Here is a 17504-nt window from a genome sequence, read left to right on the forward strand (position 1 = left end):
TACTTGTGCTTTGTGAGAAATCAAGTGACAGATGGACAAGTTAATTTTTTCAGTAAAATATTGGGCAAGTCAAATCTTTGGCTAGTCTTAAGAGTAAAATATTTGCAAGTAATTGGTGGAAAATGGCAATTTCTGATTGACTTATCACTCAAAGATTTCAGAACATAGCTCATTAAATTCAGTGATAATTTAATGCCTATACTTTTTATGCAAGCATATCTCAAATTCAGTTGGCAAGAATATATCATATCAACAGCTGCCAGTAGAGTGAGGACTTACAGATATGATGAAATAGGGCTATACATAAAGATGGAATAAATTTCAGAAGTCTTTGTCACATTTTGATAATATTCCTCTAGTATTCATTGATCCATCAGGTCAGCTGGTGTTTAGAATAATTCCATTAACTTTGGTGGGGGTAAATCATTATAGCTCCACTGAAGATCTGCCCTGTCTTTTAGAAACCTATGGGTTTGGTTGAAGTCTGGAACTGAAATTTGGAATACTCTCTCGCCTTGAAACCAAGTCAGACTTTTAACAGCAGTAGTCCAGGGACATGATACTAGAGAGCATAACTAGCTGTAAGGGCAGGTCTACATTGCAGCCGGGGTTGACACTCTGAGATCGAACCACTGGCAGTCAGTTTAGCAGATCTAGTAATGACCCGCCAAATTGACTGCAGATCGCTCTCCAGTCTACCCCTGTACTCTACCCCCAACTAGAAGAGTAAGGTAAGTCGACGGGAGCTTTTCTCCCGTTGACCCCCCCTGCGGTGTAGACCCCACAGTAACTCAACCTAAGGTATGTCGACTCCAGCTACATTATTCACGTAGCTGGAGTTGCGTAGCATAGATCGACTTACTGCGGTAGTGTAGACATAGCCTAAGATGGAAACCTGGGCTTGGCTTCTGTTTTAAACACAGCTTACAATTCCTTTATTAGCAGCCAAGGAAAACTGTAAACTGGGATAAAAGTGAAGGGCCATGTTGTGCCAGAGATCAGTTAGCCAAATAGAAACGTCAAATTATATCATCACACTTTCCTCTTCCTTGGGTGTCCTAATTCTTTCTGTGCAGAACCTTGGCCTGTTTTAACAGTACTTTGTGAAGTCAGTAGTTCAATTCTCTATTATTGACATGTTTTCTTCCAAGAAGATGGAACACTCACTGAAGTGTTCTCCGGGGCTATGTAATAAAGTAGTTATTAATCTATACCTTTTACCATATAGAAAAACTGTTAATCTGTCATCTGTTTTCCTACATGAGTCCCAGTCTCTTGATATAATTCTTTTTTGTCAGAGCTGCAGGATGGATGGGAGTTCAAGTCCTTCCTTTTGCTCATTCTGTCATTCACATGCTTGAATTTTACTGAGTGATAAGCACTTTACATTTATTGTTATAAATGCTAAGTGTATGTAGCCATATTGGTTGTTTTAAAAGGGCACGAGGTGTGGGAGGGACATTATCTTCAGCTCCTGAAAAGGGATCTTTTTTTCACCTGAAGGCTTGTACTGTAAATTAACTTACGTTGGTCTAAAAGAAGATTTCCCAACAATGTTATGGCCTTACATTACCTTCCAGTAACATAAATGTTATGATCAAATAGCACATGTAGCTGAGGAGCTAATATTATTATAGCACTCTTCAATTGTCTAAAGAAATACGTATACTTCTAATTTCTTTGTACAACATGTAAAGAGATTTCTTATATGATTTTGTGATTTAATTTGATTGGCAGCTAATATATTTTCTGTGGGTTTTAATGTATCTTTGCATACAGAGGACATGTACAATTGCCTGGAAGACTGTTTGCTTTGTGCGACCCTAGTATATTTATTGACATTTAACAGAAAAGTTTTAAAGAGGTTTTTATAATGCGTAGTGTAAACAGAACCTCTATGTGAATAATCCTCTAACCAGTGTATTTCTTTTAGTAGCTGACTGTACAAGCGTGTCAAACTGTTAAGCTATTTCTTTGTAAAATAGTACAATGGAATGCATAGATTTTTTTCCTGTAAAGTATTTTTTTAATAAACCTGATTTCGTCCTTTACTTCAGTCTCTTGTTATTTAAATTTCTTTAAATTAATAGCAGTAACTCCTGTCTTCTGAGCAACTGCAGATGTTTAGAATATAAAACTATCCTCTCCTCTAGATACCGCTGAACGCTTTCTTCAAAGATCAGTAACACTGGCAGTATCAGAGGTTGATTTTATCCCCATGCCTCCTCTCACCTTCCTTTTTTATCTCCAGGGGTTAGCTAGTGTTGCACTGGGATCACTTTGAAGCATGCTGCAGGTACAGGTAAACTAAGAATCCTGAGAATTGGCTTTTAAAAGCAGGAAAATATGGTGGCTTCTGGATGGGAATGGGGAGAATGGCCCCATCAGGTGTATGTCCTAATCAGACAAAATATGTAAGGATAAAAGACATTTAGGGGGATCTTTCTAGTAATGTCTGCTAAATGCTGGGTGTGTGTAACATCATACTCTCAGAATGAGGTTGTTACAATCTCTTAGTGGTCCAGAAAAACAAAACTTAAGCTACTTCAAAGCAGAGTTAGGAACTATTATAAAATGTTTAATTTCATATCCTAATTAAGAGGTAGAAAACTAAAGCCTGCAATCACTGTACCTTTTATCTAGGAGGGGAGAAAGAGAAACTATGGTTGCTATGTGTTGCATATAATGGCAGTGTGGGAAAGTGGGCCAACAGCTCTAATGGAACTAAAACCTCTGCAAGTTTTGTTTTTTAAGTTATGAGGCCTCTGCTACAATTCCCTATTCTGTCTCCAGCTACTACAGACCATCCCTGCCAGGGATGATGATCTCTTGCTCTTTCGAAGTATTTTAGAGACAATTTCTGGCTTTAGAATGCTCCAAACTGTACCAAATGGCATGTTTTTAAAAGTTTGTTAAACCCCAAACAGCCCTACAATGGATTTATCCCAATCCCTCTACACTGTACTCCAGTTTGAACATTGTATAACAATACTTCTCTCCCCACAGGAAGCCCTGTACATCCTTGGATATTTTACTTAACCTTAGTAAAAGTGTATGGCAAAAATTTGAACTGATGGTGAGTCAATATTTCAAAGTGGAGGAAATTCTCTGCTGCATCTGCACATGCAGGACTGCTGCTGATCTATACTCTGCCTACAGGGAACTGAATGGCCTCTACAACAGCAGCAGAGGGTCCTGTGGCACCTTTAAGACTAACAGAAGTATTGGGAGCATAAGCTTTCGTGGGTAAGAACCTCACTTCTTCCGATGCAAGTCTTGCATCGGAAGAAGTGAGGTTCTTACCCACGAAAGCTTATGCTCCCAATACTTCTGTTAGTCTTAAAGGTGCCACAGGACCCTCTCTTGCTGCTTTTTACAGATTCAGACTAACACGGCTACCCCTCTGATACTCTACAACAGCAGGTAAAACTAGTAGAACACTGTCTCCCCTACATTCTGTGAAATAGTGGCTTTTCACTCATGGTGCTGTTTGTATGTGGCAAAGCAGCATAGTGTAACTTAGGTTTATTACAGTTCTCTAACTTTCATGCTAAAGCAGAGCACTGTTTTCTGTTGTTGGCACACCACAGAATTTCATCTGGACCAGTAAACTATTCATGAGATAGCATAGCTTCAGATGTGCATGCCTTCGGAAAGAAGAGCAGCAATAGTTTTGATGATTGTGCAATGTTAATTAAGCTAATTGATTGATCAGAATCACTTTTCTCAGGCAATGTGTGGATCCCAAATTGTTCTATTGACTTTAAATAGAGAATAGTTTCCTCCTGAGAGGAATCCACTGGTGGATCCTTTGACATGGTGAAAATGTATTTTGCAAATATACTGTGCCTGGGGAAAGTGAGAAATTGACATTAGCTGACAGTAAAAAGCTAAGTGGAGACATGCTTTTTTGTTTGCTGCTCTTAAAGACTGCACTGTACCTGCCTCTGTGTACATGTGCCTACTGCCTGCAGACCTGGTTTTGTACTAAGGCTCACGCTCTGGGATAATCCTCTCCAGTGGCGGATTAACCACTGGGCCAATGCAATTGGGGGGGGGGGGAGGGGCTTGGAAAAATGGGTGCCCTGACTGGTGCTTCTGCTGTGGAAGGGTGCAAACACACCTGCCCTGCCCCGCTCCCCGGCAGGCGCACCCAGCAGACAGGGCAGGGCAAGGGGAGGACGGGACTGCAGGCTTAAGGGGTGGGGAGGGCCCCCCACTTGCTCCGGCCCAGGGCCCCACAAACCCCTAATCCACCGCTGATCCTCGGTTTTGTAAGTGTGCACGTCTGTTGCTGATGCACAGTCTGCCTCTGTTCCGTGTTTGAGGCTGTCCTAACTCGAGCCATGAGTGACAGCATTGTGGGGAGCACCCGCAGCATGGCTTTGGCAGAACGTGCAGCTCTCGGCCAGGCTGCGGCTCTCAGTAAAGCCCCGGCAGGCTCAGGGCGGAGCTCTCCGGCCGGCGCACTGGACGGACAGAGCACAGGCGAAGCTGGGAGCTCTCAAACAGGTGCGGCCGGTGCCAGGCGCGGGGACAGGGCTGAGTTGCCAGCGCTGCTCTTACAGCCCCGGGCACGTGCGCGAAGCTCAGCTGGCCCAGCTGCGGTGGGGGAGGGGAGCGCGCGGCGCGCACGCCTGGCACGTGCTGTCGGGGCGGGGCGCGCTCTGCCGCGCCGGGACATAATCTAAGTAGCGCCGCGGGGGCCGGGCTGGGGGCGCGGTGCGGGGCAGCCCCGCCCGGCCTGAAGGAGTAACACCCGCCTGTATCAGCACGAAGTGCAGCCCTCCCCTTTTGCAACTGGGAGCGGTTTCTGCCACGCAGCGTAGCAGTTTGGTAAACTGTTTGTTAACTTGCTACCGCCTGTCCATGGGGTTGCGAATCAGGAGGGGATGGGGTATGTGGTCAAAAACGATCCCGATCTGCTTCCTGACCGGAGTGGCCGCTTTCATTGCATTTGTGAAAGGGGAGGTAGGGTTTGTGGGTATGGAGCGTGCCCCTGAGCCCAAGTTGAGACCACAGTGGCCCCTTTTCATTTTTTCCACTGGCTTCTCCGTGCTTAGTTCCAATAACTGGGCTGCTCATGCACCTGTCACTGGTCCAGGGATGGCTGCAAAACGGGAGGGATGGGGTTTGTGGTCGAAAACACTCCCGGTCTGCCATCCTCTGGGGGATGGTTGCAAAACGGGAGGGATGGGGTTGTGGTGGAAAACACTCCCGGTCTGCTTCCTCTGGGGGATGGTTGCAAAACGGGAGGGATGGGGTTGTGGTGGAAAACACTCCCGGTCTGCTTCCTCTGGGGGGATGGTTGCAAAACGGGAGGGATGGGGTTGTGGTGGAAAACACTCCCGGTCTGCTTCCTCTGGGGGATGGTTGCAAAACGGGAGGGATGGGGTTGTGGTGGAAAACACTCCCGGTCTGCTTCCTCTGGGGGATGGTTGCAAAACGAGAGGGATGGGGTTGTGGTGGAAAACACTCCCGGTCTGCTTCCTCTGGGGGGATGGTTGCAAAACGAGAGGGATGGGGTTGTGGTGGAAAACACTCCCGGTCTGCTTCCTCTGGGGGGATGGTTGCAAAACGGGAGGGATGGGGTTGTGGTGGAAAACACTCCCGGTCTGCTTCCTCTGGGGGATGGTTGCAAAACGGGAGGGATGGGGTTGTGGTGGAAAACACTCACACTCTGCTTCCTCTGGGGGGATGGTTGCAAAACGGGAGGGATGGGGTTGTGGTGGAAAACACTCCCGGTCTGCTTCCTCTGGGGGATGGTTGCAAAACGGGAGGGATGGGGTTGTGGTGGAAAACACTCCCGGTCTGCTTCCTCTGGGGGATGGTTGCAAAACGGGAGGGATGGGGTTGTGGTGGAAAACACTCCCGGTCTGCTTCCTCTGGGGGGATGGTTGCAAAACGGGAGGGATGGGGTTGTGGTGGAAAACACTCCCGGTCTGCTTCCTCTGGGGGATGGTTGCAAAACGGGAGGGATGGGGTTGTGGTGGAAAACACTCCCGGTCTGCTTCCTCTGGGAGATGGTTGCAAAACGGGAGGGATGGTGTTGTGGTGGAAAACACTCACACTCTGCTTCCTCCTGGCTAATGTGCCAAATTGATCTATTGCATGATTGAGGCATGCTGTTTCACTTTTTTGTGTGTGAATCCGTGAAAAGGGATTTTTTTGACTTTACTCTTCCAATTTGCATCATATACAAAGCAATTTTTGGGGCCCCTTCCATAAAAAAAAGTTGCTATACTCTAGTAACATGTATTTGGAAATGTAAAAAATAACCAGTGAAATACATTCAAAAATTAATTTGTAATAATTTGAAAATACACTAAATCCAACATTTGAAAACATTAAATGCTTTAATGGGATGTAGACATTTGCAGTTACATAATGGGCTCTCGCTGGGTGATGGTGATGGTTGGTGCAAATGGGCTGTCGCTGCCTGGGGGTGGTGCTGCTTGCCCAGGGCTCCGGGGGGAGCTGGGCTCTGGGTTGGGGGGCGCCCGGCTCACAGGGGCTGGGCTCAGGGATGTGGGAAGATGGGGTCAGGGGGGTGTCCGGCTCAGAGGGGCTGGGCTTGGAGCTGGGGGTCATGGCTGTGGGGGGATGGGGTCAGGGGGTTGTCCAGCCCCTCCCTTACCATGCCGCTTACCCCCTCTACCGGAGCCTCAGCGTGCCACATCCAGGACGCCGGGGGATGGGATGGGGGAAGACGGAAGTGTGGGGAGTCTCCGACATACTCCGGGCCTGGGGCAAATTGCCCCACTTGCCCCCCCCCCCCCCCTCTGGGCGGACCTGCTGAATAGTGGTGATTGGGAATGGGCCGGGGGGGTGGGGAGTGTAGCAGATGACAATTTGAGGTGAATATTCTCTTGGCCAGATTCTATTGGGTTTATGGTGCTGTGTGCTATGGACTGGAGTGAATAACCAAGAATCTGTTTAATAATTATTCTCTAAATTCAGCTTTCTTCTTTCTCTCTCTGTGAATTATCACTAATTCAAAATAGTGGTGTGCAAGTTGACTGGATAATGATAATAGCATAATCTCTTGTTAGAACATTGTAAACCCTACTACCTGTTTTGTATATAATACACTCACTATACATAATACAAGAAATCCCTGATGTTAGAACCTGGCTATGCCGCTGCTGTAGGGGGCTCATCACCCAGCAGCTGGGGGCCACCATGTGGGCTCGGCAGGGCTGCTGGCCACGGGGCCAATGGCTGTGGATGGGATCTCAGGAGTCATGTCCCAGGGATATGCCCCACTCCCCAGCACTGCTCCAGCTCTGAGCTGTCTCCACTGCCTGGGACCTGTGGGGCCCCACCTGCCTCCCCAGGGAAAGAGCCACCTGGGATTGGTGCAGAGGCTGGGCCAGTCTCAGGCAGTCCCAGAGGACGGCTGGGGGAGGGGGAGAGTGTGGGAGGCTCATCTGGGTCCTGCCAGGCATGTGGGTCCTGAGGGAGCCTGGCCTGGGTAGGCTCTGCTCCTGCTCCAGCCTGGCTGATTGCACCCCCAAGGGCTGGAGTTATCCTGCCCCAGGACAAGCTCTGGCTGCGCTGCCGGCTCAGCCTGGCAGACACAGTCACCTCCCATCAGGGCTGGGTATTGTGGCTGGGGGTTAGGGTGTGGGAGAGTAGGTCTCTAGTGGGTCTGGGGGGGTGCTGTGCAGTGTGGGGTGGGGAGATCTGTGTGTGTTGGGGCACTGGGAAGTGTGCAGGGGTCTGGGTGGGGCACTGTGCAGTTGTGGCAGTGGGGCGGTGGGGGAACTGGGCAGTGAGGGAATCTGTGGGGGGGCTCTGGGCGGGGAGGGGCAGGGCACTGTGCAGTTGTGGGAGGGCTGTGGGGGGTCTACAGCTAGGGGGCACTGGGCAGTGAGAGGATCTGGGGGGGGTTCGGAGTGGTCTGTGGGAGGGCACTGGGCATGGGGGTTTGTGGGGGTCTTTTCACGTATTCACACACACAAACATGAAACAGTGCGCCTCAATTGACCAATAGATCAATTTGGCACATTAGCCAGGAGGAAGCAGACCGTGAGTGTTTTTGACCACAAACCCCATCCCTCCTGATTCGCAACCCCATGGACCAGTGACAGGTGCATGAGCAGACAAGTCATTGGAAATAAGGAAGGCGGAAGCCAGTGGAAAAAATGAAAGGGGCCACTCTGGTATGACCTTCGGCTCAGGGGCATGCTAGCCAGGAGGAAGCAGATTGATGAAAGGGGCCACTCTGGTCTCACCTTGGGCTCAGGGGCATGCTCCGTACCCCCAAAGCTTACCTCCCTTTTCACGGACTCACACACAAATATGTGAAACAGCGCGCCTCAATCGTACAATAGATCAATTTGTCACATTAGCCATGAGGAAGCAGATCGACCAAAGGGGCCACTCTGGTATCACTCTTGGGGTCATGGGCCTGCCCCAAAGGGGAAGAAGCATGATGGGAGCACAGGGCCGGGCTGGCCAGTGTGCGTCTGGCAGCTCCCGGTTTGTAAACAGTGCCATTGTACTGGGCTGGGTGGAGCAGGGTTGTTCCTGCCGTGCCATGACCCATCTCCCATTGCCCCCGGCCAGCCCGTCGCTCTGAGGACTCTGCCCCCCATGCCCCATGTCCCCATTTCCCCCCTGGGGGACCACAAATATGTTTAGCACCAAGCCCACAAAAAATTAATCCATCCCTTTTTGGGGTGCAGGCTCTGGGATGGAGTTGGGGTGCAGGAGGGTTGCAGGCTATGGGTAGTTTGAGTGAGGGGTGCAGGCTCTGACCTGGGGCATGGGATTGGGGTACAGGAGGGGGTGCAGACATGTGGGCTCTGGGAGGGAGTTAGCAACTCAGCACGTTATATAAGAGAAATGAACTGCAGTGATTTCATATAGGCATAGAAACTGATAGAAGACACTTTTACATATTCAAAATGTGAGAGGCAGAGTTGGAGGGAGGGGGTGTCTGTACAATATTTCACCGCATTCAGTCTCCTGGCTGGATCAGTAACGTAGCCGTGTACAGGGCTGCCCAGAGGATTCAGGGGGCCTGGGTCAAAGCAATTTTGGGGGGCCCTTCCATAAAAACAGTTGCAATACTATAGTAACATGTATTTTGAAATGTAAAAAATAACCAGTGACATACATTCAAAAAATAATTTGTAATAATTTGAAAATACACTAAATACATTATTTAAAAACATTAAATGCTTTAATGGTATGTATACATTTGCAATTACATAATGGGCTGTTGCTGGGTGATGGTGATGGTTAGGATGGGGTTGGGGGGGGTGCCCCACCCCTTACCATGGCGCTTACCCCCTCTCCTGGAGCCTCAGCGTGCTGCGACCAAGAGCGGCCCCGGACAGCGTTGGAGCCACCGCGCTGCAGTGCGCCAGGGCCGCTCCCAGACGCGGCACGCTGAGACACCGGGGGAAGACGGAGGCAGGGGCAGCCTCCGACATATTCGTGGGGGCCCCTGCAGAAAATTGCCCCACTTGGCCCCCCCGTCTGGGCGGCCCTGGCCCTGGCCCTGCAACACTTGTATAGGATAGAGAGGAGCTGCGGTGATTAAGCTTTGACAGGCTAGGAATTGGAGGCCTGTGCCTTTAAGACCCCAGTCCCAGGAACCCGCCCCCTGCTCCGGGGCTGACATGCAGCGTCCCTGTGAGAACAACAAAAACAGCCTCTGCCCCCGCCCCCCACACCCCTAGGTTAGCGAGCACAGTGGGTGGCTCATCCCACGGGGTCACTGTTCCCCCCCCTCCCCCTCCCTAAACGGGGGTTTTGTACCCGCACGGGGTCTGGCAGTGTCTCCCCCCCCCCCCCCCGCTTAACCCTGGCTCTCACCCCCCACCACCGATTTTTGCCCTTCAGCCCCTCTTCTGCCGCTAGCTACAGTAGCTTGAACCCCCCAGGCCAGTAAAATTCTGCCCCCTGCTCAGACCCTGACAGCCCCCCGCTGCGATTTGCCCCCTTAATCCTTTTAACCCCCCCCAAAGAGGAGGCAGCAAAGCGTAAGTAGAAGTAAGGGCAGAGAGAGGGCAGTGGCTACAACGAAGGTTACTGGGCATGCTCAGTTCGAGTGAGCATGCTCAGTACACCCAAAGTAGCAAAACGGGAGCGAGAGCCCGGCCCGTGCGCAGGGCAGTCCCGGCTGCAGCCCCAGGGTGGGGAGCGGGCTGGAGGCGGCCCCGTGGAGGCACCAGCCGCAGGGCGGGAAGTCACTGCCCGGAGGAAGCGGCCGGGGCCGGAGCCGAGCCCGGCGATGGCTGCAGCGGGGCCGGCGCAGGTAGGACGCGGGGCGGGGACTCCCCGGCTGGGAACTGGCTGGTCCCGGCTGGGGGCCGAGGGGGGCCGGGACCCGGGACCCGGGTCCCTCCCGCGCTAGTGACCCCGGGGCTGGGGGCTGCAGCAGCCGGAGCGCTGGGGCCGGGGGGCGGCTCTGGGGCCCCGGGGCGGGGGGGGCCCCTGGCCGGGCGGACACGCGGAGCCGGGCGCGGCCCCTTCTCCCGAGCGAGGCCCCGGCCGGGCAGAGGAGCCCGGAGGCGCCTGAGCCGGGGCGGGAGCGGGGCTGAGCACAGGCCTGGGGCGGGGGCGGGACTCCGGCCGGGGGGAGGAGCCTGTTCCCGGCCCTGGGATTCGGGCCCCTCCCCAGAGCCCCGTGGGGAGCCGAGAGCGACTCCTGTCCCCGGCCAGCAGGGCCCCGAGTCCCCGGGGAGCTGTGCGGGGTGGGGGGAGTCTCCCTGGGTCACAGCTGCTGGGCCGGGGGTTCCCTGGGAGTCGCTCCCCTAGAAACCGCGTCCCCTGCTGAGACTCCGGGCTGGGGGCTGGAGCGGAAGGTGCTGAGTGTGTAACGCTTGTGCCAGCAGCTCCAGGTGGCGTTTGAGGACGTCGCTCTGTATTTCACCCAGGAGGAGTGGGAGCTCTTATCCCAGCCAGAGAAGCAACTGTACCGGGACCAGATGCTGAGGAATTACTGGGCCCTCGTTTCCCTGGGTAAGGATTGATTTCCCTTCATTTATTCACTGCAGTGGGCTCCCTGAATGCCTCAGCTGTCATGTGCCACCGAGTGGCCAAGTGGTGGCAAACGTCAGCCCCTCTCAGGTCGGCTTCCTGTTAAAGGAGAAATCAGGGCTATAAAGCCTTAAGGGTAATGTTAATGTAACCGGTTTACTTGCATTATACCTCAGTCCTGGCAGAGAGGTGGTTGTAACCACCTCTTCCAGGTATCCCAGCCCAGACACCGAGGGCAGGAACTCTACCTCAAGAACTGACTCCAGTTAGACAAATAAGGCAGAGAGAAAAGTCTCCTGCTGCTTAGAACAGCTCCCCCACAATCTTCCTGCTACGTTTTTACATCCATGTGCAGAATAAATTTTGTTCTGTGCACCAATATATGGAGGTGATGTGTGGCGGCGGTGGGGCTGAGGGGTTTGGAGTCTGGGAGGTGGGGCTGGGGCTAAGGGTTGGGGTGGGGGGAGTTAGGGCTCTGGCTGGGGATGAGGGCTCTGGGGTGGGGCTGGGGATGAGGGGTTCAGGGTGAGGGAGGGGTTTCAGGGCTGTCACAGAGGGTTGGAGTGTGGGGGTGAGGGCTCTGAAGTGGGGCCAGGGATGAGGGTTTGGGGTGCAGGCTGCCCCAGGGCTGCGGCGGAGAGGACTCCCCCAGCCCTCTCTTGCTGCAGCGGGCTGGGGGAGAGGCGCCTCTCCCCGGCCGCAGCAGCTCCAGGGCTGGGTCAGGTGGAGAAGCGTCTTTCCCCAGCAGTGGCGCCTCTCCCGTCCAGACCCCTATGGTTGTGCCCTTGTGCAGCCCTTGATGGTTTGCTGCACAGCCGCACAGCTTAGTGGGAACTTAGCTTCCCACCTCGTCAAAAAGAATGAACATCATAAATTTAACAACCACACCATAGTTGAACAATGCTGCATCCTAAGCAAAAGAACTGGTAGGTGTGTGTAACGGTGCCACCTGCCATGACTCAGCCCCCAAAGCAAATTGAGACGGGTCATAGACGTTGCTGCTTCAAAGTACGAACTGAACCTGCCTGGTGGGAGATGGGAAGAAATCTCTAAGGAAGGTTTATTTCATTATTCTCCTGCTTGGGATCTCTTGCGCTTTCCTCTCAAGCAGTGTCCAAGACTGGGGCCTCATCGTGCCAGTTGCTGCGCAGACAAACGCTGACAGAGATCAGGGTCCTGTTGTGCTGGGCTGCACAAACCTATAAATGAGTCCCTGCCCCCAGAACTGATTCTTTCTCCCCAAACAGGCTATTCAGGTTCCACACCGGACTTAATCCAACGGCTCGAGTTAGGGGAGGCAGAGCTCTGGATCAGGGATGCCGAGGACTCCAGGGAAAACTCAGGACCTGACAGCCCCTCCTCAGGTGAGTCATCATAATCTGATCCCTTCTGATTTACACACCTGCTAGCAGAGCGCTCCTTGATGTAGAAGGCAAAGGCAGAGCGAGATCCATTGGCTGGGAGCTGAAGAGAGACAAATTAGGGGCCAGTGTTTATCTGGGAGGGGAATGAACCACTGGGAGAGCTCCCCTCAGGATGCAATGGATTCTCCCTCACTGGGAGTCTGTTGGTGGAGAGGGAGCGTCTCTCCCTCAAAGCCCCGCTCTAACCCAGCCAGGAGTTACTGGGCCAGAGGCAGGAATCGCGGGGGAGTTTCTCTGGCTGGGATAGGCAGGAAGCCAGGCTGGATGGGCACAATGAGCCTGTCTGGCCTTGATATCTATGAATCATAGAAATCATAAAAATGTGGGAGTAGATGGGACCTCCGTAGGTCATCTCGTCCGGTCTCCTGCACTAAGACAAGACCAAGTATTATCTAGACCATCCCTGACAGGTGTGTTTCTAACCTTTTCTTAAAAACCTTCAATGATGGAGATTCCACAGCCTCCCTAGATAATTTTGTTCCAGTGCTTAACCACCCTCAGAGTTTCAAAGTTTTTCCTAATATCTAACCTAAATCTCCCTTGCTGCAATTTAAGCCCATTTACATCTTGTCCTGGCCACAGTGGATAAGGAGAACAATTTATCACCCACTTCTTTGTAACAACCTTTTACGTACTTGAAGACTTCTATGAAGTTGTCCCCCACTCCCTCCCCCTTCTCTTCTCCAGACTAAACAAACCCCATTTTTTCCAATCTTTTGTCATTGGTCGTCATGGTTTCCTGACCTTCTTGTTGATCTCTTCTGATATTCTCCAATTTGTCCACATTCTTTCTGAAGTGTGGGGCCCAGAACTGGACACACTACTCCAGTTGAAGCCTTACCAGTGCTGAGTAGAGTGGAAGAATTACTTCTCGCATCTTGCTTGCAACACTCCTGCTAATACATCCCAGAATGATATTTGCTTTTTTTCCCAACAGTATTCCATTGTTGACTCATATTTATTTTGTGATCCATTATAACCCCATATGGTTTTCTGCAGTACTCCTTCCTAGGCTGTCATTTCCCATTCTGTATTTGTGTAACTGATTATTCTAATTTAAGTGTAGTACTTTGCATATGGTCTTATTGAATTTCATCTTATTTAATGCCAACCACTTCTCCAGTTTGTCAACATCCTTTTGAATTCTAATCCTGTCCTCTAAAGCACTTGCAACCCCTCCCAGCTTGGAATCATCTGTAAACTTTGAGTGTATTCTCTGTGCTACTGTCCAAATCATTTATGAAGATATGGAATAGAACTGGACCCAGGACAGATCCCTGTGTGATCCCACTCAAGATACCCTTTCAGTTCATTTGTGAACCATAATAACTACTCTCTGAATGCGGTTTTCCAACCAGTTGTGCACCCACCTTATAGTAGGTTTGCCTAGGCTATATTTCTCTAGTTTGTTTATGAGAAGGTCAGGTAAGACAGGATCTAAAGTCGAGATGTGACATCTACTGCTTCTTCCCTATCCACAAGGCTTGTTACCTGTCAAAGAAGGATATTAGGTTGGTTTCACATAATTTGTTCTCGACAAATCCATATTGTCTCTTACTTATTACTTTATTTTCTTCTAAGTGCTCACAAATAGAATGTTTGATTACTTGCTTCATTATTTTTCCAGGTTTTGAAGTTACTATGACTGGTCTATAATTCCCCGAATTGTCCTTATTCCCCTTTCTATAACTGGTTACTATATTTGCCTTTTTCCAGTCCTTGGGGGTCTCTACCATCCTCCACAAGTTCTCAGAGATAATCACTAATGGCTCAGAGATCTCTTCAGCCAGATCCTTATGTATTCTAGGATGTATTTCATCAGGCCCTGCCTTATTGAAGGCATCTAACTTGTCTAAGTAATTCATAACTATTTCTTTTCCTATTTTAGGCTCAGATCCTACCCCTTTGACACTGATGTTCACTATGTTAGTCGACTGATCAATGCTAACTTTTTTGGTGAAAACTGAAACAAAAGAGGCATTTAACTGTTTGGCCATTGCTGCGTTTTCTCTTATTGTCTTTCCCTCCTCATTTAGTAATGGGCCTAGCCTGTCCATGGTCTTCCTCTTGCTTCCCATATATTTGTAAAAGGCTTTCTTGTTCCCCTTTATAGCCCTAGTTATTTTAATATAGTTTTTTGCCTTGGCCTTTCTAATTTTGTCCCTACATGCTTGTTGGGTTTTGTTTTTTTAATATTCATCCTTTGTAATTTGATCTAGTTTCCACTTCTTGTCTGACTGTTTTGAGTTTCAGGTCATTGAAGATCTGGTTAAGCCAGGGGGTTTTACTATCATACTTCCTGTCTTTCCTACTCATTGGCTATCTGTGACCTACAATGGTACCTAAAAATGATGGGGCCCTAAAGTTTCGAAAGAGAAATGGATTGGAGATGGGGAGGTGATGAACTTGGAAGAGGGGTGGGATAGTGATATGGGACAATGTGGGGTGGGAGATTTCAGAGGATGCTGGGGGAAAGAGAGAGGTCTCCGTGGTGGGGGGAGAATATGGGAGCTGCAATTACCAAGTGGGTAGGACATTGTAGTAGGATTGAAAACATCTTGGTTCATTTCTAGAAGTGAGTCACTACAGCTGCACCATGCCTCAGGTTCCTCAAGTGTGTAATGGGAAGGGCATTGCAGCTCTGAGGATAAACTTCATCTGTGTGTGTCAGTGGATCACTGGCACTTGGGGGTCAGACAAGCACCTGGGTAGAAAGAGATGTCTGTTGGTCCGTAGACCACAACACTTTCTTTTAGGCTTCACACACCTCAGAAAATCATACCAAGGCAGGGGTGCCCTCGAGATTTTTCAAATGGGCTTCATACTGCTGCCCCTTCTGGCTCAAGCTGTGTGTGCTGGTGTCCTATGGCCCTGGGCACCTGGATCCAGACATAGTTCAGACAGGGGCAAAAACCTGCTCGCAGCCTGGGAGAGCATCCCTGAGTCACTGGCTTCACCCAGGGAGCATCCACCCCACTCCCTCATTGCCACTTCATTTCTCACGTGACCTCTCAGACTGGAGAAACTTGTCCCCAGCAATCAAGGAGAAAGCTGGGAATGACTCGGGGCAGAGCAGGATCAGTCATTACTCCTGGTGGAATTCTGCGCCAAAAAATTAAAAGTTCTGCACACAATATTTTAAAATTCTGCATATTTTATTTGTCAGAATAACACAATATAATCACACCAGTTTCAATTATTTTTGGTTATTTATTTCAAAATACCTCAAAGCAAGTATGTCTGTAACAACAAAAAAGATTCAGGAAACGTTTTTTGACAAATAGATTTCTTACTAGGGGTATTAATACAGAACTCTGAGTAATCATTCATTTAAACTACACTACAGAAACGTATTGCCCACACCATTCAGAAGCAGTCCAAAAGCTTGGGGGAGTCAGGGGTAATGGAGGAGCTGAGGGAGAGAGAAGTAAATTGCTGAGAAGGGAGCCTGGGTGTGAACTTGGAGGGTTGTTGTGTATGGGTGGGAAAAGTATGGAACAGGCTTTTGGGGGGAGGGGGAGGAGAGGGATTTGTTAGGGAGCTTCCCCCATGCAAACCCTGGCCGACCCCTAGCCTCTCCCATTCAGTTAGGCACATCTGCCCCTATTGCCATATGTCTCTATGCCCCCACCCAGCCACCCCTCTGTCCCTATGTAGCTCTGCAAACCTCCCCCATCACCATGTGTCTCTGCACCTCCCTTCCCCTGTGGCCCTGTGCCTCCATTCCCATTCAGCCCCTGCCCCAGTCTGTTCTCCCCCACTAGCCCTTATGGGCACCTGTCTGACCCCTTCCTTCCCCCCACAAGCCACCCCACAGCCCCTGACTCCCTCGCTGCAGGGAACTGCAACTTTGTTCTATCACCACAGCACCCTTTGGTGGGCAAAAGGCGGAACTACAGCAACGTTTTGGCAGAAGCTTTTTTTCTGCATGGAAAAATTAGAAATCTGCAGGGCTCCTTAAATATGCGTGCGCGCAGTAGCACAGAATTCTCCCCAGGAGTAAGTCACATACAATGAGTGCGAGGTTACGCCACCCGGAGGACGCCATTTTGTAGAGAAGGTCTCTGGCACTTGCAGCGTTTCATTGTAATGCTCTAAAACTGCCCCACGTTCCAGGCAGCTGCTGTTGGATGAGCGGATGTGTTTGGGGGCCAGACGAAATCATCCTGTGGGGCATGACTTGGAGTACCTTGGTGTATGGGCTGGGTGTGAGGGAGAGGGGGTGGAATGGCCTTTGTCACATCCCCCTCTCCTCCTGCTCTCTCAGTGGCACAAAATCGTTGTCACTTACATTGCTTCAGTGTCAATGCTTAGCACAGCCCTCAGCCTTAATGCAGCCTGTAGATCAAAGGCCCGCTGTGTGGCAACCATTAACTCCTTCCAGGTCAGCAGTGTCACTGATTGGGTTTTGAAACCATACAGACATGGTTTTCAGGTTATATCATACAAGCCTTGAGTGACTTGTCATCTCCTCAACCTTTCCCTTCCCTTCCCCTCCTTGAGAATTTTAGTTTAGTTTTAGTTTTGCACAAAGAATGAAGCGTGAGGCCGAGGGCGAATGACTTCTTTAGAAGGAATTTGTTGAAAGGGACTGACTTCCCCCCAGGAATAAACTACGTTGTGCTAAACAGCTTTATACCAGTCTCACTGCGTCCATGTGAGGGGATTGTAGCCCCTCAACTAGTTTCAAACCAATATCGTTTAACCAGCGCAAACACTGGGGAACAGGCCTTGTGCTATAAAACAGGAGCCAGTGCAGAACCAGAAACGTGTAAATAAAAACCTGTGATTGAAGTAAAACCAAAATCAGTGTGAAAACAAAACCCGGACCCTGTTTGTTAGCAGTTAGAGCCCCTAGTTCTGGATCAGGGCCCCGTTGTGCCAGCTGCTGCCAGTTTCCTGGGCAAGCTACAATTTAAGCATCAAACAAGACCCATGAGGCGCATGACGCACGTGGGAACAGGCGCTTGGTGCTGCATAAGCAACATAGGATAGAACCACCCTGAGTCAGATTGCAGATTTCTCACGGCATTTTGTATAAAAAAGTATGGAGCAGTTACAGTAAATTTACTAAAAGTCACAGGT

General features: G+C 50.3%; 1 long non-coding RNA gene across 1 annotated transcript; it reads left to right on the plus strand.

Moving 5' to 3' along the window:
* The first annotated feature begins 9816 nt into the window (after positions 1-9816).
* LOC135982887 (uncharacterized) lies at positions 9817-17471 on the plus strand. The gene is made up of 3 exons (XR_010600369.1): positions 9817-10270; positions 10851-10977; positions 12243-17471. It is a non-coding gene; the product is annotated as an uncharacterized LOC135982887 (long non-coding RNA).
* Positions 17472-17504: the final 33 nt, after the last annotated feature.

This window comes from Chrysemys picta, chromosome 4 (assembly GCF_011386835.1).
Source record: "Chrysemys picta bellii isolate R12L10 chromosome 4, ASM1138683v2, whole genome shotgun sequence".
NCBI lineage: Eukaryota > Metazoa > Chordata > Testudines > Emydidae > Chrysemys > Chrysemys picta.